Source organism: Symphalangus syndactylus, chromosome 10 (genome assembly GCF_028878055.3).
Source record: "Symphalangus syndactylus isolate Jambi chromosome 10, NHGRI_mSymSyn1-v2.1_pri, whole genome shotgun sequence".
NCBI classification, from domain to species: domain Eukaryota; kingdom Metazoa; phylum Chordata; class Mammalia; order Primates; family Hylobatidae; genus Symphalangus; species Symphalangus syndactylus.
This window is the reverse complement of record NC_072432.2, coordinates 102,772,993-102,799,403: the sequence shown is the minus strand read 5'-3', so window position 1 is coordinate 102,799,403 and position 26,411 is coordinate 102,772,993. Positions and strand designations below refer to the sequence as shown.

At 39.1% G+C, this 26,411-nt stretch overlaps 1 long non-coding RNA gene across 2 annotated transcripts in view; it reads left to right on the top strand.

The window, feature by feature from the left end:
- Positions 1–2,397: 2,397 nt before the first annotated feature.
- The window catches only part of LOC134731656 (uncharacterized), a 41,466-nt gene continuing 17,452 nt past the window's right edge, over positions 2,398–26,411 (top strand). The window contains exons 1-2 of one of the 2 annotated variants that reach the window (XR_010114115.1): positions 2,398–2,580; positions 25,989–26,055. This is a non-coding gene — a long non-coding RNA (uncharacterized lncRNA). Of the gene's footprint in view, positions 2,581–25,988; positions 26,247–26,411 lie in introns of both variants that reach the window. The other variant, XR_010114114.1, reaches the window with a different exon arrangement.

The window sequence follows — 26,411 nt, the reverse complement described above, 5'->3', positions numbered from 1 at the left end:
TGAGAGCCAAGCAAAAGAGGAAACCCCTTATAAAATCATTATATCTCCTGAGACTTATTCACTACCATGAGAACAATATGAGAGAAACTGCCCCATGATTCAATTATCTCCCACCTGGTCTCTCCCACAACATGTGGGAATGATGGGAATACATTTCAAGATGAGATTTGGATGGGAACACAGCCAAACCATATCAGGCGGGCTCTGCTGCTGACTCATTATGTGACTTCAGTCTGTCTTGAGCTGCTCTGGATCTCAGTTTCCTTGTGTATGAAAAGGGAAGACTGTAATAGAGCCGCCCAAGGCCCCTTCCACATCCTAGTGCCTGTGACTCCACAGTGGTGAATAAAAGTATGTTTTTATTTAAATATTTATGAAAAGCATATTCTTACTTTAAAGATTATAAACTAGGTCTTCTAGCCTTCCTTTTTTCCTGATGCCCTGCCCACATTGTCACTGAATGTGTCATCTGTGGGTCATGAGCATCACACAGACAACAGATGTTGGTCAGTTGATGTCACCATGGAACACAGGAAAACCAAAAGTCTGCTGTTTCTTGACATTTCTTATCAGGAAAGCAAAAATGATACAATGCTGCTAAAAAAAAAAAAAAAATGCTTCCACTTCATCCTACCTCCAATTGCTCCTTGGATAAAACAAATGATATCAACAAATGTGAGAAACCTCTCCCAGGCTTCAAAGAGTGCCCATATGGACAGTTTTCAATTCAAATCACAAATTATCTGCTATCCTTAGCTGGTTATTGATTTGGATTTATTTTCTAAACTTATTTTTTAAATTCAATTCACAAACAATTCCAAAAGAAAACATAGAATAGTGGGAAGCTGTAACCACTGGAAACAGTCATTACCAAATAGAGGTATTTCCATGGTCATAAGCTAAATATGCTACCACAGGGAATGGAAAACACATAGGGCCTAGGGTCTCTCCTTAAGTCTAGCTGGAGAGCTCAGACTTCTGCACGGAAATTACTAGAAAAACCCTTCAGTGTAATATATGAACAAATTCAGCCTCTTAGTCTCAAGCCTGGTAGCTATATTATTTATTCAATTATTTATTCTACAGATGTTCCTTGGATATTAACTCAGCCACGCACTGTGCTTAGCACTAGGGAAAAAAAAAAAAAACAGTGAATATAACAGCCAAAGCCTGACCTCTGAAGTTTGCAAAGAGTGATGCATATATCCATGGGTCATAGAAACAATGGGTTAATTTCATAGGAAAAAATAGTTATTTAGCATAGTGTAGATAAATGTTGTTTTGTTAACCTATGGCCGCATTTTTCTACTTTCATCTGGTGGTGTTAGCATCAAGAAGGCAGCAGACGCCTGAAGCTCTTATCTTTCCATTGCCTCTTTCTTCTCCAAGGCAGGTAGTTACAAGTACCAAATAAGTTTCTATTCTCACTGTGGGGTTTTTTGGTTTAAAACTGTTTATTGATCGATTAAAAAAAAAAAAAGTTGAAAATCACAAAGTCATTGCCTAGGGAAACTGTACTAGTAATTTTACAGCAGGCTAGATAGTAAGAGAAGATTACAAATGTTAGTGGGTGGGAGATCCAGCCCTGCTGAAAACAAGTCAATCCTGACAAAAACTCAACCACCACTATTGACCTTGGAGCGTATCGACAAGGTCAATGGCAGAGTGAATATGATCACGTTGGTCCTGTTCCCAGTTTGTTTACTTGCTCTAGAAAAAAGTGGACAGACATCATATGTACTCCCATATGTTTAAAAGTAATAAACACTGTAAATAACAGACTTGAGCAAAGGAATGCAAAAAAGAACATGCATAGGATTTAGAATAAAATTCTAAAATAGATTTTAAAGTTATTTTTTAAAATAGGACTGTCACTAGGACATATTGTTGCCACTGTAACTATTTATATTAATAACTCTGACTCACCCAACAAGTCTTTGTAAGCTCAGAGACATATGAGTATACTGGCAATATTCATTCATTCTTTCAATCATCCTTTCTTCCATCTGCTCAACAAGGACTGCTGTGGGTGTGAGCATCCAAAGCACCCAGAGAAGTACCATTATCCTTGTCCTTACTTAAACAATGATCTTAACCTCATCCAAAAAGAATGTTCATTCCAACCTAATTAGTACCTTTCTCTCCACCCACTTGCCTTATTTAAAGATAACCATTCTATATCCATCATCCAGATCTCCCTAAAATAACTGGAGTAGAATATTTCCAATGCCCTCTTCTGTCTGCCTGTACCCTCACCTACTCTTTCCTCCATGACTTCCATCCATCACCATTTTAACTCTATTATACCCACCTTCAACTCCTCTGTAGCCTACTGAATAAGGCCCCAGACTTGGTCTTACCTGTCAGCCTTCTTTACTCTAGCAGAACAGACAATACTGTATTATTATCTTAAATATTATCAGGCAAAAGTGCCTTTTCAGAGAAGCAGCATGCTCTGGATCTGAACAGTCATCCAACCCTAAGTTTTGTTTATAAGGATCCCTGGAGGAAGGTGAAGAAGCAAGCGAAGGACTACATGTATGGATTGTCTCCATAGGCATGAGCTGTACTCATTTCCAGGTAAGCTGTCATTTTCATGTTCATGGCAAGGCTCTTAGTCTTTATTTCTGCAACCCAAAACGTGGGTATCACCTCACAGTTCTGATCACACCCATCAGGAACAGCTAGCTTAAGAAATTATCATTATTCAACATATCAGTTTAAAGTAGTTTATGATTTTCCAGAAGAGATCAGCTCTTGATAGAATGGCTCCCTTAACAGGTAAGCTTTGATGGGAAGAAAGGAAGAGGAAAGGCTCACAGCACAGGTGAGGCCAGGTCAGGCAGCACCACAGAGAGTCCTAGCAAGCATGTAGAACTTAAAAACACACCACACCTCCAGCAACAAACATTAAAGGGTTGCAGAGGTAGAGAGAGATAAGAGGCTCATAACAAAGGCAAGTTCTCCACTTTCCACTTTGGTCAGTGGGAGCCTTGGTTGTGTTATTGTAGAGCATCGTGGCCATAGACATATGGTTCCACTACCCTGTGATGGGAGATCTCACACTGTGAGAACAGTGAACCAAATGAAGGTTCCCCCTTCAGGCTTTTGGCATCATGGACCCCTATATTAGGAGCTTCAAGGCCAGCTTTGACCCACATCTAAAATCTACAGGAGTGAAAACTTCAGCTTGAGCCTGAAGACACTTAAACATAAGGAGTCAATTCATATGAGGTACTAAGGACCCTTTAGAGTAAGTCCTATCCTGAGAAAAGAAAGAAGGGAGGTACAGCAGTTTGGTTCAAGAGTAATAGGTCACAGGACTTCAACAAGATGGCAAAGTAGGAAGCCCTAGATCCTTCTTTTTCCCAAAGACATACCACTTCAGCGACAACTGACAGAAAAATTTGATTTGTAAGACATCCAGACACTAATTGAATGGCTCCCACATCCTCAGAAGAACACAAAAACTGACTCACCAAAGCTGATAGGGAGGTTCAAAACACCTTCTTGCCAGAATTTCTACGTCTGGCACAGCACCATATAATCAGGAAGAGACCCACCCCCACCTCCCAGCTTCTCCCACAACAGGGAAGGAGTTGATTTGTGTATCCAGTACCCCAGCTTTTCTGAGGGGCCTCCCCAGAGAACTGGCTTGTCTTTCCAGTCTTGGAGCTCTGACAGGATGAATGGCAGTCTAGACACCTGGGAGAGAATACAGATAGCATTTGGACTAGAAGATGCCAAAACTCCCCTGCTGCCCCCGACCCCAGCTCAGCACAGAGTGAGCAGATGAAAACTATAACTACCTTCTCACCATAGAGGGAAAGGTTGGGAGAAGACCCAGAATCTCTGGCTGGGCTGATTGGTAAGGGTCTTTTTCTATACAAGGAAAGTTAGTGAAGACTGGGAAAGGTGCCTGTTTTGTCTAATGCACAGACATAAAAATAGAAAGTCGAGGAAAATTTAAAAATCAGGAAATGATATTCCAATCAAAGGGACAAGATAAAACTCCAGAAATAAACCCTAATAAAACAGAATTATATGATTCATCTGACAGATAATTCAAATAACAGTCATAAAGATGCTCATCAAAGTCAAGAGAACTACAAAGAGATACTTCTTTGTTTGTATTTCAACAAAGGGATAGAAAATATTTTAAAATACCACACAAAAATCATGGAGCTGAAGAACACAATAACTGAACTAAAAAAATTCGCTAGTGGGGTCCAATAGCAGACTGAGTCAGGTAGAAGAAAGGAACCATGAACTTGAAGATAGATCATTGAAAATAATGCCGTTAAAGAAGCAAATATTTTAAAAGAGTGAAGAAAGCTTAAGGGACTTATGGAAACCCATCAAGCAGACTAAAATATACATTATGTAGAATCAAAGAAGTAGAAGAGAGAAAGGACTACAAAGCTTATTCAAAGAAATAATGGCTGAAAACTTTCCAAACCTAGGGAAAGAAAAGATTCATCTGTATCTAAGAAACCCAAAGACATCAAATAAAATGAATGCAAGAAATTCACACTGATTAAAGGATCTCTGGTTTAGCTTTTAAAAAAAGAAAGAAATCCACACTGACGTACATTATAATCAAATTATCAAAAGTCAAAGAGAGAATTTCACAAGCAGCAAGAGAGAAGCAACTTGTCACATTCAAGGGAACTCCCATAAGATTATAACACATTTTTCAGCAGAAACTTTGCAGGCCAGACGGGAGTGGGATAATATATTCAAAATACTGAAAGTAAAGAAATGCCAACCAAGAATACTATACCCCAAAAAAACTATGCTTCGAAAATGAAAAGAGATAAAGACTTTCCCAGACAAACAAAAGCTGAGAGTGTTCATCACCACTATATATGCCTCATAAGAAATGCTAAAGGAAGTTTTTCAAGGGAAAATTAAATTACACTATATAGCAGCACAAAAGCATAAGAAAGTATGAAACTCACTGGTAAAGGTAAATATAGACAAATTCAGAATACTGTATTACTGTATTACTGTAATGGTGATGAGTAAATCACTTTTAATTCTAGTATAAAAGTTAAAAGGCAAAAGTTTTTAAAATAAGTGGCTAAAATATGTTTAAAGATACATAATATGAATACATGTACATTGTGGCAACAACAATAACAAAATATGGGGGGTAGTTGAAGTGTAGAGTTTTTATATGCAATTGAACTTAAAATGGACTGCTATAACTACAAGATATTTTATGTAAGCTTTAAGGTACAAAAAATACCTATAGAAGTTAAATAAAAGTAAAATAGAAAGAAATAAAAACATATCAATATTTTTAAAAATCAAGAAAACACAAAAAAGACAGTAAGAGAAAAAAAGACTGAAAAACTACACCACCAACAAATAATTAGCAAAATGGCAATAGTAAATCTTTCTCTATCTATAATTAATTTCAATGTAAATGAATTAAATTCCCCCAAGCAAAAGACAAGAGTGCTTAATAAATTTTTTAAAGGCCCAGCTTTATGTTGTCTATAAGAAATTTACTTTAGATTTAAGGACACACATAGGCTGAAAGTGAAGGGATAGAGAAAGATATTCCATGCAAATGGTAACCAAAACAGAGCAGGGGTAGCTATATTTGTATCAAACAAAATAGACTTTAAGTCAAAAACCATCACAAGACAAGAAAAGCCACTATATAATGATAAAAGGGTCAATCTACCAGAAAGATATGACAATTATAAACGTATATGTACCTAACATCAGAGCACATAAATATATAAAGCAAACATTGACAGAGCTAAAGGGAGAAATAGATAGCAATACAATAATAGTAGAAGACTTCAATACCTCACTTTCTATACTGGATAAAACATCCAGAGAGAGATCAATAAGGAAACAGAGGACTTGAACAACATAGACAAAATGGATGTAAGAAACATATACAGAACATTCCACCCCGTAGCAGTAGAATACATATTCTCAAAAGCACACTGAAGATTCTCCAAAATAGGTCATGTATTAAGTCACAAAACAAGTCTAAAAATTTTAAGAAGACTGAAATCATTCCAAACATCTTTATTGACCATAATAGACTGAAACTATAAATCAATAGCAGAATGAAAACTGGAAAATTCACAAAAATATGTAAATTAAATAACAAACTCTTGAACAATTATTGAGTCAAAGAAGAAATTGAAAAGGAAATTTAAAAATATCTTGAGACCAGGCATAGTGGCTCACACCTGTAATCCCAGCACTTTGGGAGGCTGAGGCAGGAGGATCACTTGAGCCCAGGTGTTCAAGACCAGCCTGGGCAACATAGTAAGACCTTATCCCTACAAAAAAATAAGAATAAAAAAAATTAACCAGGCATGGTGTTATGTGCCTATAGTCCCAACTACTCAGGAGGCTGAGGTGGGAGGATCACTTGAGCCAGGTGGCCAAAGCTGCAGTGTGCCAAGATCATGCCACTGCACTCCAGCCTGGACGACAGAGTGAGACCCTGTCTCAGGAAAAAATATTAATATTTTTTAAATAAAATAAAAATAAAAACATCTCAAGATAAAAGTGAAGACACACATACCAAACTTATGGGTTACAGCAAAAACACTACTGAGAAGTTTATTGCAATAAATGCCTACATTAAAAAAGAAGAAAGATCTCAAATAAACAACTTAACTTTACACCTCAAGGAGCTAGAAGAATGAGCCCAAAGTTAGCAGAAGGAAGGAAATAACGAAGAGTAGGGCAGAAATAAATGTAATAGAAAATAGAAAAACAATAGAACATCAATAAAACTAAGAGTCGGTGCTTTGAAAAGATAAAATTGACAAACCCTTAGCTAAACTAATTAAGAAGAGAAAATATTCAAATAAATAAAATCAGAATGAAAGAGGACAAATTATAACTGATGCCACAGAAGTAAAATGAATCATGAGACTACTATGCACAATTATATGCCAATAAATGGGATAACCTAAAAGAAATGGATAAATTACTGGAAACATACAACCTACCAAGATTAAATCATGAAGAAATAGAAAGCCTGAACAGACCTATAACTAGTATGAAGATTGAATCAGCAATCAAGAACCTCCCAATAAGGAAAAGTCCAGGATCAGATTGTTTCACTGGTGAATTCTACTAAACTTTTAAAAAGGAATTAATGCCAATTAATGTCAATTTTTCTCAAACTCTTACAAAAAATCCAAGAGGAAGAAATACTTCTAAATTCATTTTATGAGGCCAGCATTACCCTGATACCAAAGACAGTCAAAGACACTATAAGAAAACTACAGGTTAATATTTCTGATGAATATAGATGCAAAAGCCCTCAACAAAACACTAGCAAACCAAATCCAACAGCACAATAAAAGGATCGTACACCATGATTAAATTGGATTTATCCCTAGCATGAAAGGATGGTTTATCATACAAAGATCAATTAATAAGATAATCCTATTGTATTAGTCTGTTTTGGCATTTCTATAAAGAAATACCTGAGACTGGGAACTTTCAAAGAAAAAAGGTTTAATTTGCTCATGGTTATGCAGGCTGTACAGGAAGTAGAGCACTGGCATCTGCTTCTGGGGCGGTCTCTGCAAGCTTACAATCATGACAGAAGGTGAAGCAGGAGCTTACACGTCACATGGAAAAAGCATGAGCAGGAGAGACAGGGAGAGGTGCCACCCACTGCCATCCGCCTTTAAACAACCAAGTCTCATGAGAAATCACCATCACGAGAACATTACCAAGGAGACGATGCTAAAACATGCATGAGAAATTCAGCCCCATGATCCAATCACTCCCACCAGGCCCCACCTCCAACACTGGGGATTACAATTCAACATGAAATTGGGCAGAGACACATATCCAAACTTATCACCTATTAACAAAATAAAGAATTAAAAACACATGATCATCTCGATAGATGCAGAAAAGGTATTAGCAAAATTCAACACCCTTTTTGATAAAAACTTTCAACAAACCTAGAATAGAAAGTACCTCAACATAATAAAGGCCATGTATGAAAAGCCCACAGTTAATATCATGCTCAATCATGAAAAACTGAAAGCTTTTCCTCTAAGATCAGAAACTAGGGAAGGATGCCTACTCTTGCCACTTTTATTCAACATAGTACTAGAAGTCCCAGCTACAGCAATTAGGTAAGAAAAAGAAATAAAAGACATCCAAATTAGAAAGGAATAAGTAAAATTGTCCCTGTTTGCGGATGACATGATCTTATATATAGAAAACCCTTAAAATTCCATTTAAAAAACTGTTAGAGGCCGGATGCAGTGGCTCATGCCTGTAATCCCAGCACTTTGGGAGGCCAAGGCAGACAGATCACCTGAGGTCAGGAGTTCAAGACCAGCCTGACCAACACATAAAAACCCCATCTCTACTAAAAATACAAAAATTATCCGGGCGTGGTGGCACATGCCTGTAATCCCAGCTACTCGGGAGGCTGAGGCATGAGAATCGTTTGAACCCAGGAGGCAGAGGTTGTAGTGAGCTGAGATCATGCCACTGCACTCCAGCCTGGACAACAGAGCAAGACTCTGTCTCAAAAATAAAAATAAAAAACTGTTAAACTAATCAATTAATTCTGTAAATTTGCAGGATACAAAATCATTATACAAAAATAAGTTGCATTTCTATACACTAACCATGAACTATCTGAGAAGGAATCCAAGAAAACAATCCTATTTACAATAACATCAAAAAAAAATACTTAGGAAAATACTAGGTGAAAGACTGTGTATTGAAAACTACTAAATATTAATGAAAGAAAATTTAAGGCACACACAAACAAATAGAAAGACATCCTGTGTTCATGAATTAGAAGATGTAATATTGTTAAAATGTTCGTATTACCCAAAGCAATCTACAGATTCAGTGCAATTCCTATCAAAATCCCAATGGCATTTTTTCCTGAAACTGAAAACAGAATTCAAAAACTCATATGGAAGCACAAAAAACCATGAACGGCCAGATCAGCCTTGAGAAAGAAGAACAAAGTTGTAGGTATCATTTTCTGTTTCAAAATATATTACAAAGCTACAGTAATCAAAACATTATGATATTGGCATAAAGAGAGTCATAAACAGCAGTCCCCCCCTTATCCACAAGGGATATGTTCCAAGACTCTAAATGGATGCCTGAAACCACAGACAATACCAAACCTTATATATGCTATATTTTTTTCTGTCTGATAACCAAGAAAACTACAAAGTGACTCACATGTGGGCAACATACATAGCATGCGTACACTGAACAAAGAGATGATTCACATCCTGGATGGGATGGAGCAGGACAGCACAATATTTCATCACACTACTCAAAACAGCATGTAGTTTAAAACTTATGAATTATTTATTTCTGGAATTTTCCATTTTATATATTCAGACCATAGTTGACCATGGGTAACTGAAACCACAGAAAGTGAAACAGAGGCCAAGTGGAGGACTACTGTAGACCAATGCAATGGAATGCAGAGCCCAGAAATAAATCCATGCATATACAATTAACTGATCTTCCACAAGGGTGCCAAGAATACAAAACAGGGAAAGGATAGTCTCTTCAACAAATGATGATGGGAAAACTGGCTACCCACATGCAGAAGAATGAAATTGGAACCTTATCTTACACCGTATACAAAAATCAACTCAAAATTGATTCATAATTGTTCAAAATCAATTCAAAATTGTTTAACTTAAAACATAAGACCTGAAACTGTAAAAACTTCTAGAACAAAAACTATATAAGGAATTTTATACAACTCAAAAAAAAAGACCTAATTTAAAATGAACTAAAGATTTGAATAGAAATTTCTCCAAAGAAGACATATAAATGGTCACCATGCATATGAAAAAAAGTAAGATGTCACTACTTATCAGGGAAATACAATGATTTGTTAATCCTCACACTATCAGGAAGGTTATTATAAAAAAAAAAAGACAAAAATTTGAAACTTAGACCTCTTTACTGCAAAGGTTCTCAAAATGTGGTGTGGCTATCCACAAGATTAAAACTATTTTCATAATAATACTAACATATTATTTGCCTTTTTCATTCTCATTCTCTCATAAGTTCACATGCCTACCTTAAATGTGATATCACAACAGACTGAAGGCAAAAGAGATAAGAGAATCTACCTGTCTTCTATTCAGTAAGAAATTAAAGAAATTTGGAAAAATTTAAAACAATGCCACTAGGCCAGGCACAGTGGCTCACGCCTGTAATCCCAGCACTTTGGGAGGCCAAGGTAGGTGGATCACGAGGTCAGGAGTTCAAGACCAGCCTGGCCAACATGGTGAAAGCTTGTCTCTACTAAATATACAAAAACCAAAAGAAAAAAATTAGCTGGGCATGGTAGCGCATGCCTGTAATCCCAGCTACTTGAGATGCTGAGGCAGGAGAATTGCTTGAACCCGTGAGGCGGAGGTTGCAGTGAGCTGAGATCACACCATTGCACTCCAGCCTTGGCAACAGGGCAAAACTCCATCTCAAAAAAAAAAAAAAATGCCACTCATTATATATATGTACTTTTTGTTGTTTTTGAAAATATAATCTTTCAAAAAATAAAGATATTGACTATAGGTACAACACTGTACCTATAGTCAACAATAATGTACTGTATACTTTTTTAAAAAGTCAATTATTGGTGAGAATGTCGAGAAACTGAAACCCTTGCACACTGTTAGTGGGAATACAAAATGGTGTGGCATTCTGGAAAATAGTAGAGAGGTTCATCAAAAAATGCAAAATATAACTACCAGATCATCCAGCAATTCTACTTCTGATTATTTATCCAAAAGAATTGAAATTAGGATCCTGAAGAAATATTAGCACTGCCATGTTTATTGCAACACTATTCACAATAACCAAGTTGTGGAAACAAGCTAAGTGTTTATCAACACATGTATGGATACAGAAAACATCTGAATGGTATATATCTACAGTGAAATGTTTTTCAGCCTTTACAAAGGAGATTCTGCCATGTGCAACAACATGGATGAACCTTGAGAACATTATGCTGAGTGAAATAAGCCAATCACAGAAAGCCAAATACTGAATGATTTCTCTTCTGTTAGATACCTCACTAAGTCAAATTCATAAAATCAAAGAGTAGAATGGTAGTTGCCAGAGGCTGGAGGGAGGGAAAAATGGAGAGTTACTCATCAATGAGCATGAAGTATCCATTAAGCAAGATGAATAAGCTGTAGGAATCTCCTGTACAACACTGTACCTATAGTCAATAATAATGTATTGTATACTTAAAAATTTGTTGATGGTGGCCAGGCACAGTGGCTCATGCTTGTAATCCCAGCACTTTGAGAGGCCAAGGCGGGAGGATCTCCTGAGGTCTGGAGTTCAAGACCAGCCTGACCAACATGGAGAAACCCTGTCTCTATTAAAAATACAAAAAAATTAGCCAGACATGGTGGCACATGCCTGTAATCCCAGCTACTTGGGAGGCTGAGGTAGGAGAATCTCTTGAACCCAGGAGGCAGAGGTTGCAGTGAGCCAAGATCACACCATTGCACTCCAGCCTGGGCAATAAGAGCACAACTCGATCACAAAAAAAAGAAAAAAAAATTGTTGAGGGTAGATCTCATATTGTGTTCTTACCACAATAAAATAAAGTTAAGGAAAAAAAGTAATGGGCCACCATGAGAGGTGACACACTCAATCATCCTTAATTCCAGGCCTAAGGACTTACACCAAGACTTAGAGCAGCAGTGACAAGAGTCCGTATCCTATAAGTCAGACCTGGGAAGCAGAAGGTGGTGAAGTTGTCAACTGCCAACGTGCTAACCACACCTGAGATAACCCCAGGAACTCCCAGAGCCATTTGTGAGGACTATGAGGAGGTCCGAGGGCCCCATATTGGAACAAGGATAGAGAGCTGGAGCAGAGAATGTTGCTCACCACTGGTGGGGCTGAGAAACATGAGTGAGAGCCACCAGCCAAAAAAGCATGGTTGCAAGAGGCCCCAATTTTTCAGCTCAGTGTATCTCCTCACACAGATGTTGGAGACAGCCCTGGCTTGGAATGTGGAGAATGGGTGTCAAGAGATCCTCCTGGGAATGAAGTCTGTGACCACATGAGTTCTCCTCACATATTCAGGCCCTCACCTCACATGCCCCATCCCACCAGTCCTGCAAAAGATGATATCAGAAAACTTCGTCCTTCAACCAACATGACTTTCATAAGTGAATAAACTGTGGTACATCCAACAATGGACTATTATTCTGTACTTAAAAATAAACGACCTATCAAATCGTGAAAAGATATGGAGGTCATGTGTGTAATCCCAGCACTGTGGGAGGCTGAAGCAGGCAGATTGTTTGAGCTCAGGAGTTTGAGACCAGCCTGGGCAACGTGGCAAAACCCTGTCTCTACGAAAAATACAAAATCAGCCAGGCATGGTGGTGTACAACTGTGGTCATAGCTACTCAAGAGGCTGAGGTAGGAGAATTGCTTGAAGCCAGGAGGTCGAGGCTGCAGTGAGCTGAGATCGCACCACTATACTCCAGCCTGGGTGACAAAGCAAGACCCTGTCTCAAAAAAAAAAAAAAAAAAAGACATGGAGGAAACTTAAATACATATTACTGAGAGAAAGAAGCCAATCTGAAAGCCTCCATACTTTATGATTCCAACTACATGACATTCTAGAAAAGGCAAAACCATGGAGACAGTAAAAAGATCAGTGGCTGCCAGGGGGTAGGGGTGAGAGAGGGATGAATGAGCAGAGCATAGAGGATTTTTAGCTCAGTGAAACCATTCTGCATGACACTATAATCATGGATACATGTAATAACTTTCTTGTATATGGAATGTACAACACCAAGAGTGAACCCTAATGTAAACTATGGACTTTGGGTGATAATGTGTCAATGTAGGTTCATCAATTCTAACACATGTACCACTCTGTGGGAGATGCAGAAAACGCAGAAGGCTATGCATGTGTGTGGGCAGGCGGTATATGGAATATCTCTGTACCTTCTTCTCAATTTTGCTGTGAAACTAAAATTGCTCAAAAAATAAAGTCTTTTTTTAAAGCCCATTTTTTTAAATGACATCACTCCCATTCTGGTATCTTTGGCTACAACTACTGTTGATGAACTCCAGTCAAAAAACAAAAAGGCAGACAGGACTGGTAAGAAAATTGAAACACCCATACAACTGAGGAAAACACCAAACACCAAATTACATCAGACTCTCTTCCATTTTCCATACAATTCTAGCCAGATGGCTTAAGCTCTGGAGTCAGGAGTACCGTTCTCCATCCTCCTCTGAAAAGTGAGATGGTCACTTTTCTCCCACCACTTAACTTCACTGACTCTCCATAACTCCGACTGCAATAATCCCTGTGAATTACAGAGGAGTTTTAAGAACCAACACCAGCCGGGCGCGGTGGCTCACGCCTGTAATCCTAGCACTTTGGGAGGCCGAGCCAGGTGGATCACGAGGTCAGGAGTTCAAGACCACCCTGGCTAACACGGTGAAACCTCATCTCTACTAAAAATACAAAAAATTAGCCGGGCGTAGTGGCAGGTGCCTATAGTCCCAGCTACTCAGGAGGCTGAGGCAGGAGAATGGCGTGAACCCAGGAGGCGAAGCTTGCAGTGAGCCGAGATCGCACCACTGCACTTCAGCCTGGGCAACAGAGTGAGACTCCATCCCAAAAAAAAAAAAAAAAAAAGAACCAACACCTTTTTCCAAATTATTTGGGAGTTAGGAGGAAAGGTATTTTCTCAATACAAGGTATAATTACAGCAGTATTGACCCTTCTTTGAATCAGAAGTGTTCCTTTCTCTTTACAGATCCTAGAAAGTGATGCTCAGAGCAGGACAGTGACTCTCTGAGGTTACACATCCTGTCAGTGGCAGTCTCAGAAGGAGCAGGTGGATCTCCTGTATATCTCTTCTGGAATTCTGCTGGGAAACCCAGCTAGACCTGGTGGGCTTTTGGCAAATAGCAAACACACACAAACAGCAAACATGACCCATTCATTATGCCTGAAAAATGCAGCTCTCCAAAAAAGAGTGTCTTCTCAGCGCCCTCTCAGCACCGATTTTCCTAGCCGTTCTGCTACTAAATGTCTTCAAGCAGGCCCACACATTTCCGTGATCTTCTTTCCAGAGGAATAATCAGTTATTTCTTCTAATTTCTACTTAATAATATTACAATAGTGAACTTTTTCTTTCCCTCATTAAAGTAGTGCTAGGTCGGATCAGAAGAAAGTTGATTTGAGGTCTCTACCTTTGTAACCAAGCCCTGGTCTTTAATTGGGATCTCCTTCTGGCAGCATCCCTCATGCCCGTGACAGGAAAACATCTTTGGTTGGATCACGAATTCTGATTTTTTTACCTGAAGTTTTCAGTACTCCCTACAAATAAAATTTTAATATAATTGGTTTCAGTACATATAGGAGCCTTTTAATTACCCTCCAAAAGATGCTTAGGCAACAGCTTGCTATTAGGTTAAACAGTGTCAGCATCTGTACTGTAAACACTAACAGGTTTATTACACGGTGCAAACCAACATTTGTCTTCTATTATTTTTTCTCTAAAGAGTCTTCTTTGGAAGTACATCTCCCATCCAACGGACAGAATGGACATGGGGACACCATCTTTTCATCTCCTTACTCCCCCTCCACATTGGAACCTGAACATTTCTGACAATAAAACAGTGGGCCACCTTGTGATAATTCAGGAGCTGATTACACAGCCACAGGCTCCACAGGCAGGTCCTCACCCTTCTCGCTTCTCACGCCTGACCATTTCACTGTTCATTACCCCCTTTTCCAGAGAGTGAGCAGGGAAAACAAAAGGAGATGAAATTCAAACCCATCCATTTTGCTCCCTATTAGCTGTTCTAGTTAAAAGTTTAGTAGGGAGCAGCTGAAATGATTAATTAATATGAAGTTTGAGGACTGTCTCTGCAGCTCATTTGTCTAAGCTCTTCCTTCCTCCTGAAATCATCTATAGTACAAAATGTACTGGCCCTGGGACTAGGCTAAGGCAGTTACTATGATCGTGGTGGCCAGAGGAAAGATAATCACAGCAAGTAACTGAGGAAATAAAACTGACGTTAGGCTTTTTTGTAAAGAATTCCAAGCTTTATGTTATCTCCCATAATGTTTTAGAGTTTTTATTAAATTATAAAATACAATATCCTATGGCTATTAAAAAATAGCTGCTGCTTTGTTTATTTATTCCACTTAAAAAAACCCCACAACAGAGAAAGTCATACTTACAGAAATAATAAACCTTAATAATACTATACGAAAGCTGACTGGTAATGATAAAGAATTTATACGAGATACTAAACAAACATTCAGCAAGCTAATCTAGGCTGTTAAACAATTAATAGTGATCGTGCAAGATAAACCCTTCAGAGAGGAGAAATAAAACTTTGAGCTTTTCAAAAGGAATATTTACCTGCAGATAGAGAAAAATATGTATTAAAGAAATAGGCTATATTTTCCTCTAGACAAAAAGATTTTTGTCTGACACTTTAATATTTGTTGGTTAATTCAGAATGTTATTTTAATATTTCATCAGAAAATTCTTTTCACTCTAAGCATTTGGTTTTGCTAGCATATCCAAGTGTATACTCAAGGCTAAAAGCTTTTACAGAAGGATTGCATCTTTAATCTTTAAGAAACATAAGATACATAATTTGCTGAAATTCACTTTATTACCAAATTTGCAAGAATATATCCAAGACATGAAATGAGGTATTCATGCATATGAATACACATATGAATTCATGCATATGAATACACATATGATACAGGCTCAACTTCCCAAGTCATCTTATCCAAACCTCAAGGACAAATTACCCATAGAGCATAGAGAAATGGAAACACTGAACTGGACTAGAAGCCAGCTGGGTTCTAGCCCTGCCTTGTCATCCACCAGCTGTGAGACCTTGAACCAGCCACCTCCTTCCCTAGGCCTCTGCAAAAAATAGTCTCAACATTTCCTCCAACTCTTAACTTGTGGTCTATGGGATGAAGGATCAGGTCAGATCAGAAGAAAACTCAGCTGAGTCAAAGAATGTAAATTCAAAGTTCAATTGAGGATATTACTACATGAGAGATCCAGGGCTGGACACCTGTAATTAACAAGAGATGGTAAAGCTGGGGGATTGGGGACACTCTCAGTCCGGAGTCTGGAGCTCAGTGCTGCTGTTTTATGAATTTTATAATTATAGCTACATATAACCAATTTCTAATATCTCTTTTGCAAGGAGGAAAATATTTTTAAGCCAGAATGCCAACCTATTAACCTACCCATTGGGGATAGCTATTTATAGTGACTGAAATACTCCTCACAGCTATTTAGAGTGACTGTTCTGTTATTAAGGTAACTAGAGCCCTGAACCAGTCATCAAAATGTTACCCAATGAGTACAGAATAAGTTAGATCTGAGCTGGTGCTGAGCGAGGAAAGAATAGCGTGCAGAACTTCTAAGGTCAGATTAAAAAGGTGTTATTTATATATACATATATATATATATATATATATATATACATATATATATATATATATATATATATATATACACACTTTAAGCTCTGGGATACATGTGCAGAACGTGCAGGTTTGTTACATAGGTATACACGTGCCATGGTGGTTTGCTGCACCCATCAACCCATCATCTACATTAGGTATTTCTCCTAATGCTATCCCTCCCCTAGACTCCCACACCCTGACAGGTCCCAGTGTGTGATGTTCTCCTCCCTGTGTCCATGTGTTCTCACTGTTCAACTCCTACTTATGAGTGAGAACATGCAGTGTTTGATTTTCTGTTCCTGTGATAGTTTGCTGAGAATGATGGTTTCCAGCTTCATCCACGTCCCTGCAAAGGAAATGAACTCATCCTTTTTATGGCTGCATAGTATTCCATGGTGTATGTGTGCCACATTTTCTTTATCCAGTCTATCATTGATGGGCATTGGGTTGGTTCCAAGTCTTTGCTATTGTAAATAGTGCTGCAATAAACATACATGTGCATGTGTCTTTATAGTAGAATGATTTATAATCCTTTGGGTATATACCCAGTAATGGGATTGCTGGGTCAAATGGTATTTCTGGTTCTAGATCCTTGAGGATTCGCCACACTGTCTTCCACAATGGTTGAACTAATTTACACTCCCACCAACAGTGTTATTTCTCCACATTCTCTCCAGCATCTCTTTGTTCCCAACTTTTTAATGATTGCCATCTAACTGGCATGAGATGGTATCTCATTGGGGTTTCGATTTGAATTTCTCTAATGACCAGTGATGATGAGCTTTTTTTCATATGTTTATTGGCTGCATAAATGTTAAAGAAGGTGGTCTTAACCAAGGGCCTCAGACCTAGGCCTTGAGTTTCAAGAGATCTGTGTCCCTGATGAAATTATATGCAAAATTGCATACGGATGTGACCATGTGCATTTTTCTAAGAAAAGTGTTCATAGCATGTATTTCCTCTCAAAGGAGTCTGCGATCTCCAAATGTTCATGAACCCCTGGGAAACACAGAATGGACTCAACACAGAAAGGGAGGATCAAGGCAGCTCTGAAGAGTTTGTAATCAGGAACCACAGCTGAGTCACAGGGTGAAAATTCTCTAATAAGAGGAAGAAAGGTCAAGCAATAGCCTGATCCAGGCCAGGTGGGATGCCACAAAGGTCAGTTCCATGGATCAGCCACAGTGACTCAGGGGCCCCCAAAAGAGGCCTTACTCACACGTAGAACTGCAAGGCCTGCCAGCTCACCAGAACAAGGTTCCTGTAAATCCTGCCAACCAGTAGATCTAATTCTGCAGGATTACTCACAAACAGATGGGACTAGGTCCTATTCACCCCAACTTCAGTCTAGCTCACAACTAACCCCGTCGTGTTGAGCACTGGACCTCTATTTCTCTTTCCCAAAATCCGTTCCGTGATATCTCTATGGGCAGACAGGACACCATGGGAAAAGAGGATAGGTGTTGGCCCCAGGAGGCCAGCAAAAACACATGAGTGTTACCTACCACAAGATCTTTTGTCAGAGTAGATGGTTGACACATTAGGCCAAGACAGTCATTCAGATTTAAAGTTTAATTGATTAAAACCAAATAAAGTTTAAAATGCACTTCTTCAATTATACTAGCCATTAGTTACAAGTAAGCAATAGCCATATGTAGTTAGTGGCTATTGTACTAGATAACACAGCTATAGATCATTTCCATCATCACAGAAAGTTCTTCTCTATGTAATCCAGCACTTAAGCCTATGACACAAACAATAATTACAATACAGAGAAAGGAAGAGTCTAAAGTGAACAGAAATTGCTCTAAATAGCTTCACGAAGGAACTAATATTCAAGTTGAATTTCCGGGAATGAGATGGAAGCCTGGGAAGGAGAATTTCATTCAGAGTCCGTAGGAGAAACAAAAGTGATAATAAGGAGAAGAAAATGGGCCCAGGCCTGGATAGAGCCTGGTACATGTTCGTGATGAACACATATTACAGGGATGGAAGGATGAGTGAATGGTAGGAAATGAGATAATTAGGCAAGGTATAGGGAGATTGCACAGGAATTTCAATGTCTGGCACAGTAATGCAGGCATGACAACAATAGCTAGTAACACTGGCTATCACTTATTTAATGCTTATTGTGTTTCAAGTTTTTACCAAGAGATTTATACAAACTATTAAATACAAATTATTACATTTACTCCTCACAGCACCAGGAGGTTAAGTATTTTTAACTCTATGATAAGAATGACAAAAACTGATTTTTGGAGAATTTAGGTAACATGCCCAGGGTCATGCAGTGAGGAAATGGTGGGCTGTGATTCAAATGAATACCACTGTCACCAATGCCTTCATTCATTCTCCCTGCTCATCCTCCAAAAATCTTTCTTTTTAATTGGGAAAGGCTTTGCCTCCACTCTTTACAGTATAAATCCAGTTTCCAAGGTGTCTCTTCTGAAAATCCCTTTACATTTTTCTGATCCTCAGGGGCAAATACTCTCTTAACAGGGAGTCCTTAGCAGTTTAGAACGTATAGCATTAGCAAGAGCAGGAATATGGCAGGAAGGGCTTGGAAAATGGCAACAATCGACCCTGCAGTGTGAATAAGAGGTGTGTAGAAAAAGAGGCCTTTGTACTCAAGGCTTCACCAACTTTTCAACTGATATCATGCAGAAGGTTACCCCCTGACTTCAGAGCCCTTCTATCAGGTGTGTGAAGGCAGCTCAAACTGTAAAAAGCTAGAGAGAATCCGTGTGGAATACTTGTTGGTGCCAAAATCTCTAATGCTCCAAAGAAAAAGAGCCAAGTATCAACCCTACATATGATTTTAACTCTAAGGAAAGACACAAGGCACATTCCAGTTTAAGTGTTGAGCAAGTGCCAAAGTTGTGCAAGGCAGGGTTCCTGGTCCCATGGACTCCTGTCACCGTGGTGCTTCCCCTCATTGTTTCTTACTCTTCTAAGAAACTTGCTTGCTGTATTCTTTTGTAGGTTTGAGTTTTGGAGTTTGTACATATGGACGCTTCCCTCCTTTACAATCATGACTACAATTTGACCTGGCTGCTGTTGGGTAGACCCATGACTATAGATTGGAACAAAAGGCTTCCCACAGGAGAGAGAGAAGTTAACATGCTTTTCTATGCCTCTGTGCTTTTTCTATAAAAATAGAATATTAAATTAACAAAGCATAACAATTCATCTCAAATTATTATAGATAAAAATTGATTACAGCATTTAGAGCAAAATTTGAAGAAATACATATACCTTGTTACTACCTTTAACAGTAATCATTCACTGTTTAATCTAACTTTGGCTCTTGCTCAACACTTAAACTGCAACGTGCCTTGTGTCTTTCCTTAGAGTTAAAATCCTGTGTAGGGTTGATACTTGGCTCTTTTTCTTTGGGGCATTAGAGATTTTGGCACCAACAAGTATTCCACACGGATTCTCTCCAGCTTTTTACGGTTTGAGCTGCCTTCACACAGCTGGTCAGTGAGAAGGTGCCCTGCTGCGGTCTTATCATTCTAATTAACAGTCTTGCTATCTAATCACTCTGCTCTTCTACTTGACAGAGACTGACCTTCTACTCCACAGCATTGCCAACAGACACGAAGAGAAAATGATTAGAGCCCAGCTACATAATATCCATGGCACGGAACGCACACACTCACACACATACACGTGCTCAGGAAAAGCTTATTATGGAAAACCCCAGGGGGAAGGGAGGACCAATCAACCCCTTCCAGTGTTTACCCCTGCTTCATTTGCTGCAGCCCCCTCATTCTTCTAAGAGAAATGATCACGACCGCCACTATAACTGCTTCAGGCAGTAATTTGCTCTTCATATCTATCTTGGCTTAGATTTTAATAGGTATCTTTTTGATAAGTATCTTCAATATGTATCTAAGATATAAAAGAATAGAAAGCACAGGTAAAATCACAAGTGAGGTTACAGGCAGATTTCACATCTTTAAATTACCAAAGGCTTGACAAAATTATTTGGCCAACACCATTTACTGAAATCACCCAAATTCATCTAAATTCACCTCACCTCTGACTTGTTTAATTTTCCCAAAGTTAATATACCTCTATTTTTCTCGGCACAGTTTGGGCCCAGATTTGCTAGTGACCTGTATGACCTGTAATGGCTGGTGCCATCAGTCCCAAATTCTCTCTATCTCATACAAATGAAATACCTTTCTACTAGAAGTTGATGTGCTTACCAGTTATCATAAATGAAGTATAGTTCCTTATTTCCTGCCCACAAGAGCTAAGTAGGTTTCTTAATGTCTTAATGTAAGTTGATGACACTTTTGCCCTAACTCATAAATTGTGCAAGAATGAACTACCATTGAGTTTGATTGCTTATAGATGGATTTTGATGAAGTGAATTTGAAGATATTGAAGGCTGCTTACCGTGCTTAATAAAAATCTTTATTCTTTTAGTTTACAAAAAGTTAGATGTTATTGAGCCAATTAGATCCTGTGTGTGGTCTGTGGAGGTGCCTGCAGTCCTCAGTTCATTGACAGAACAAAGTGATAGACATACCCAAGGCCCAGTGAACTGATAAATCCTCCCTTTGTCAGAAGCTATCTTTGCTCATGTGTGCAGGTGCTCCTAACACATTCAAGGGCTCATGCCCTGCTCCCCTAGCCACTACCACATTCCCACTACCATTCACACCCACCCCTTCACTTCCACTGCCAAGGTTATTGTAAAAATGAGAAGCCCTTTATGCAATAAAAATGCATATGGCCACAGAGGGGAAGCCATTCAGTTCCAAACCTCCTCAATCCCAATCTAGCACTGTGTTTAATCCTACTTCCCTTCAGTATAGCTTTCCAAGTAGTTTATTTTTTGTCGCTCAGTCTAAATTGGGCTTGTATTGGTTACAGTAGGCTAAATTTATGTAACAAAACATCCACAGATGTAATAGCTCAAACACAAAAGCAGTACTCAAACACAAAAGCAATATAAACTTGCTCATGTAATAATCCAAGGCAAGTGTTTCTGAGTCAGCAAGAAGCTCTTCTTTACATGCATTCAGGCATCCAGGCTTCTTCCAATTAGTAGCTAAACCAATCCCTAGAGCCCCATCATCCTCTGCATTCATTTGACAGAAAGGGAAAGACCACTGGGAAGACCCACCTGCCTCTTAAAGGCCAGAGCTCAGAAGTGTTACACAGCACTTCCGCTCACATGCCAATGGTGAGAACTGGTCACGTGGCCCCAGCTACTGCAAGAGAGTAGAGGAAGTGTAGTCCAACTGGGCAGCAGCTTCCTATGACTAAGTAGAAGGGAAGAACAGGTTTTGGTGGGCAGGGCAGCCAGTAGACCTGGCCACCAACCTTAAACAAATAAAGGGGAGAAGATTTGGTTAATGAAAATCACATAGGCAAAAAAAAAGAAGGACTCTGACTTTAGTCCTTTCTTTGAATTACTTTTTTCTTTTGAATTATTTGGGTGGGGTTCTTTCAAAGCAATTTATGCCTTGCAATTTTGTTCATATGCTTATTTGTATTCTTTTCTCTCAACCTGTCTACTAAAAGATTTGAGACTGGTACTAAAGTCAAAGAGGAAAAAAGAATATTAACTTTTGTTCAAGGCCAATGCAAATGTAAGCCAAAATGCGTTGACAGGCAAAAGGTCAGGGAACTAGTCTAGTTTTCCCATAAGTATGGTCCCTGACTATCTCCTCAACATCATTTTCCACCCATCTTCCCCTCATGTACCACATTCTAGCTTCACTGCCTTGCCTACTCTTCCCAGAAGAATCCAACCACACTTCTGCATCATGATATTTGCATCTGTTCTCTGTCTGGAAAACTCTTCCTCCAGATACTAACATGGCTTGCCTTCTTATTTAATTCAGGTACCAAACAAATGCAGCCACTTTAGAGAGGCACTTCCTAAATTTCTTATCCAATATAAAATAGTATCCTGTTGCTAGCCCCCACATCACCTCTACCCTTTTACTCTGCTTTTTCTTCATAATACTTATCACTACTATCGTACATTATACATTTGTTCATTTATTTTCTTACGCCCATTTTTCTCACTAGCTTGTAACCTACATGTAGGCAAGGACTTAATTGCTGCTATCGCCTTCAACTTAGACATATGTGGCACAAGGTAGATGCGCTATATTTCCTGGATGAATGAATGTATTTGATTGGGTATAAACAAAGCCACAAAAATAAATACTGTTCAAACCACACTAATATTCAAAAAGTTCCCACCAAAAAAGGAGACTGTTTTGTTGCTCTAGTTTTTTCTTTCCTTTTTAAGAGGTAATGAGTGACAACTGGATATCCATATGCCAAAGAATAAAGCTAGACCTCTTCCTTACACTATACACAAAAATTAACTCCAAATTGCTTCTAGAAATCGATGTAAAAGCTAAAACTACAAAATTCTTAAAATAAATAAATCTCTGTTGTCCAAGCATGGTGGCTCATGCCTGTAATGCCAGGACTTTGGGAGGCTGAGGCGGGCAGATTGCTTGAGTCCAAGAGTTCAAGACCAGCCTGTAAGCATGACATGATGAAACACTGTTTCTACTGAAAATACAAAAAAAAAAGCTGGGTGTGGTGGCACGTGTCTGTAGTCTCAGCTACCTGGGAAGCTGAGGTGGGAGGATCACTTGAGCCAAGGAGGTCAAAGCTGCAGTGAGCCGTGATTGTGCCACTGCACTATGGCCTGTGGGAGACCAGAGTAAGACAAGAAAGAAAAGAAAAGAGAGAATGGGAAAGAAAGGGAAATAAAAGGAAGGAAGGAAGGAAGGAAGGAAGGAAGGAGAGAAAGAAAGAAAGAAAGAAAGAAAGAAAGAAAGAAAGAAAGAAAGAAAGAAAAAGAAGGGAGGGAGGCAGGAGGAAAGGAAGGGAGGGAGGAAGGAAGGAAGGGAGGGAGGGAGGAAGTGAGGGAGGGAGGAAGTGAGGGAGGGAGGGAGGGAGGGAGGAAGGAAGGAAGGAAGGAAGGAGAAGAGAGAAAGGAAGGAAGGAAGGAAAGAAAGAAAGAGAGAGAGACAGAGAGAGAAAGAAAGAAAGAAAGAAAGAAAGAAAGAAAGAAAGAAAGAAAGAAAAGAAAAGAAAGAGAGAGAGAGAGAAAGAAAGAAAGAAAGAAGAAAGAAAGAAAGAAAGAAAGAAAGAAAGAAAGAAAGAAAGAAAGAAAGAGAAAAAGAAAGAAGGGGAAATCTTTGTGACATTGGTGACGTTGGGTTGGGCAATGCTTTCTTAGATGCAATACCAAAGGCATAAGTGATAAAAGAAAAAATAAACTAGACTTCGCCAAAATTTTAACCTTAGCTCTTCAAGAAACACCATCGAGAAAGCGAGAAGATAACCCACACATAATGGGAGAAATATTTGCAAATCTTATTTTTGATAAGGGACTTATTCCTAGAATACATAAAGAGCACTTAAAACTCAACAATAAAAAGGCTAATACCCCAATTTTTAAATGGGCAAAGGATTTGAATAAACACTTCTCCAAAGAAGATATACAAATGGTGTGTGAGTTACCTCCCAATTTTTAAAAAAAGAGTAATGAGCCCTTTGTTGGGTTTGTTTCAGGGACAAACTCTAAATCCATATCACGCCTACATTGTTGATACTTTACTTAAACCACTTACAATGTTCTAGAGCTGTGGTGGTCCCAAAGTATGGTCCCAGAATCAAGGGCATCAGCATCCTCAGGAACTTGTTAGCAAACTCTCTGGCCCCTCTCCAGACCTACTGTATCAGAAACTCTGGGGTGGGACCCAGCAGCATGTGTTTTAATAAGCCCTCCAGGAGATTCCGATGCTCACTAAGGTATTAGATCCACTTCTCTGGGCAAGGAGGAGCATAAGGTCTCTTTCCTTAGAATAAGTTTGACTGTACAAAATTCCTACCCATCTCTACCCTCAGGACATTGGATGAGCCCTGTTCTTTCTTCTTCAATAAAAGGCAGGGCTACTTTGCTCTTTTCCATTCTTCTTACTCCATGCATGCTCTGCATATGGCTACCCACTCCCACCTCTCTGATTTTTTTTCTCCGTATGGCCACCCTGGTAGAGACGATATTCCAATATTTAGGTTTGGGGAAGCTAGGAAATCCCACTTCTTGTTCATGAGATCTTAGGCACATGGACAACTCAGTCTCTTACCAGAGGACACTGCATTGGCATGTTGGGTATATGATTCCCAATTTGTTATTGTCCCTTGGGTATACAGCTCTCTTGAAACTCTGTGGGGAAAAGAGGTGCTGTCAGGCCAGGATGGAGGCATTTTGGGTCCCTGCCTGAGTGACTTCATAATAGCATCAAAACCACCCTCAACCTCTAACATCCACCAGCATGACATTTAACATAACTCCCAGGTTTATACCATGTTTACTTTGCTTACCAAACACCTACCCCTCTTAAATAAACCTAATTAATTCATTTACCCACACCTCCACCTACATGGTCAGTATGATCAGGGAGCAGTCGTGTACACAATCCTTATATGCTTATTAGGGGGGTTCTGGGCAGCTTGCAGGCATAGGCAGTTGGTCTATGGTTTCCGAGGGTCAGCAACAGAACCCTGTCACCTTAGGCAGCAAAGCTCCAGGCCTGTTCCCCACAAGAAAGCAAGCCTCTTATTTAAGTGTTGATTATAGGTCACCTGCCCTCACAAGAATCATACTGGGGCAAACAAGTGACTTCTATCAGCCATGCTCAAGGTGTATGCATATGTGTGGATATAATACATCCAGAGACATGAAAATAAATCCCTCACTGGCTCCCTTTCTGCAACAGAAAACAGAAATAGAGAAAAACTTAACAACTGCAAGCTCAGAGCCAAGTTTTCAGAAACCAAATTAAAGCTGTTGGGTATTTTTGTTGAAACATCTCTACCTCTGAAATCTAATTTCTTGCAACTTTCCATATAGGATCCTGTGTTGTATTATTTATAAGAAAATAATATTCTGCCCTCCCTTGACAGCATTTCCAGGCTGCAGAAACCACTGCAGCCATGAAGTAACAGAATAATTTTGGTAATGTTTCCATAGCTACCTTGCTTCGAAGTGAGGTTTATTCTGTTTTAAAGTCTGCTGACCTACTCACAACCTTATTTGAAGTATTTTCAATCTAATCCCTCGTCTACCTATTATTGTCTAATGTTCTTGTGATTTCTATATTTAAGGAGGACTTGGATGTATAAATATATGGTAATCAGGCCTTACAGTTAGATATAACAATATGATGATTTTTTTTCTATTCTTTTCCGATGTGTATTCATTATGTCTCTCCCTTGCAACGCAGGGAAACCTTCCTGAGGATTTTGGAGGTAAAGGCTGTTTAAGGTACACTGGTGCCCTCTCGTGGCCACTCTGGCCTTGGGCTTTCCTTCCCAGAAATCTCTTAAGACAACTGATTTTGCAAGAGGTTAATGAGAAAGTATACCTCAAAATGCTATTGCTAATTGTCATGAGTGTCCTTGTGTCTGTGTCTTTTGCCCCCTGCAGGCATGAGGGTCTGTCTGAGTAGCAATGTAACCCTGAGGGACCCAGGCCTCTGCTCTTTCCTTCCAAGGTAGGCTTCATTAATAAGAAATGCTGTTCAGGGGTTAGGCCTTAGGAAGTGACCTGGGACACACGTAAGGATGAAGATGACAGACCAAACAACTCTCAGAAAGACTCTGAAATGAAGAAAAGCCACAGAAAGAAAAGATGGGGCTTCACCTCAAGAGAGCACAGCTTATCAAGAAAGAGAGCAAGGAACAGGTAGTACCATATGCCTTTTTAACAGCTGAAAATATAAACCCCCATGCTGGCTCAGAAAGCATGACAAAACAATCAGTAAAATCCTAATTAATTCACTGTGACTCATTTTTATTCAATAGACATAAGAGTGGGTGAATAATACATGGGCCCAGTATTGTCCAATAG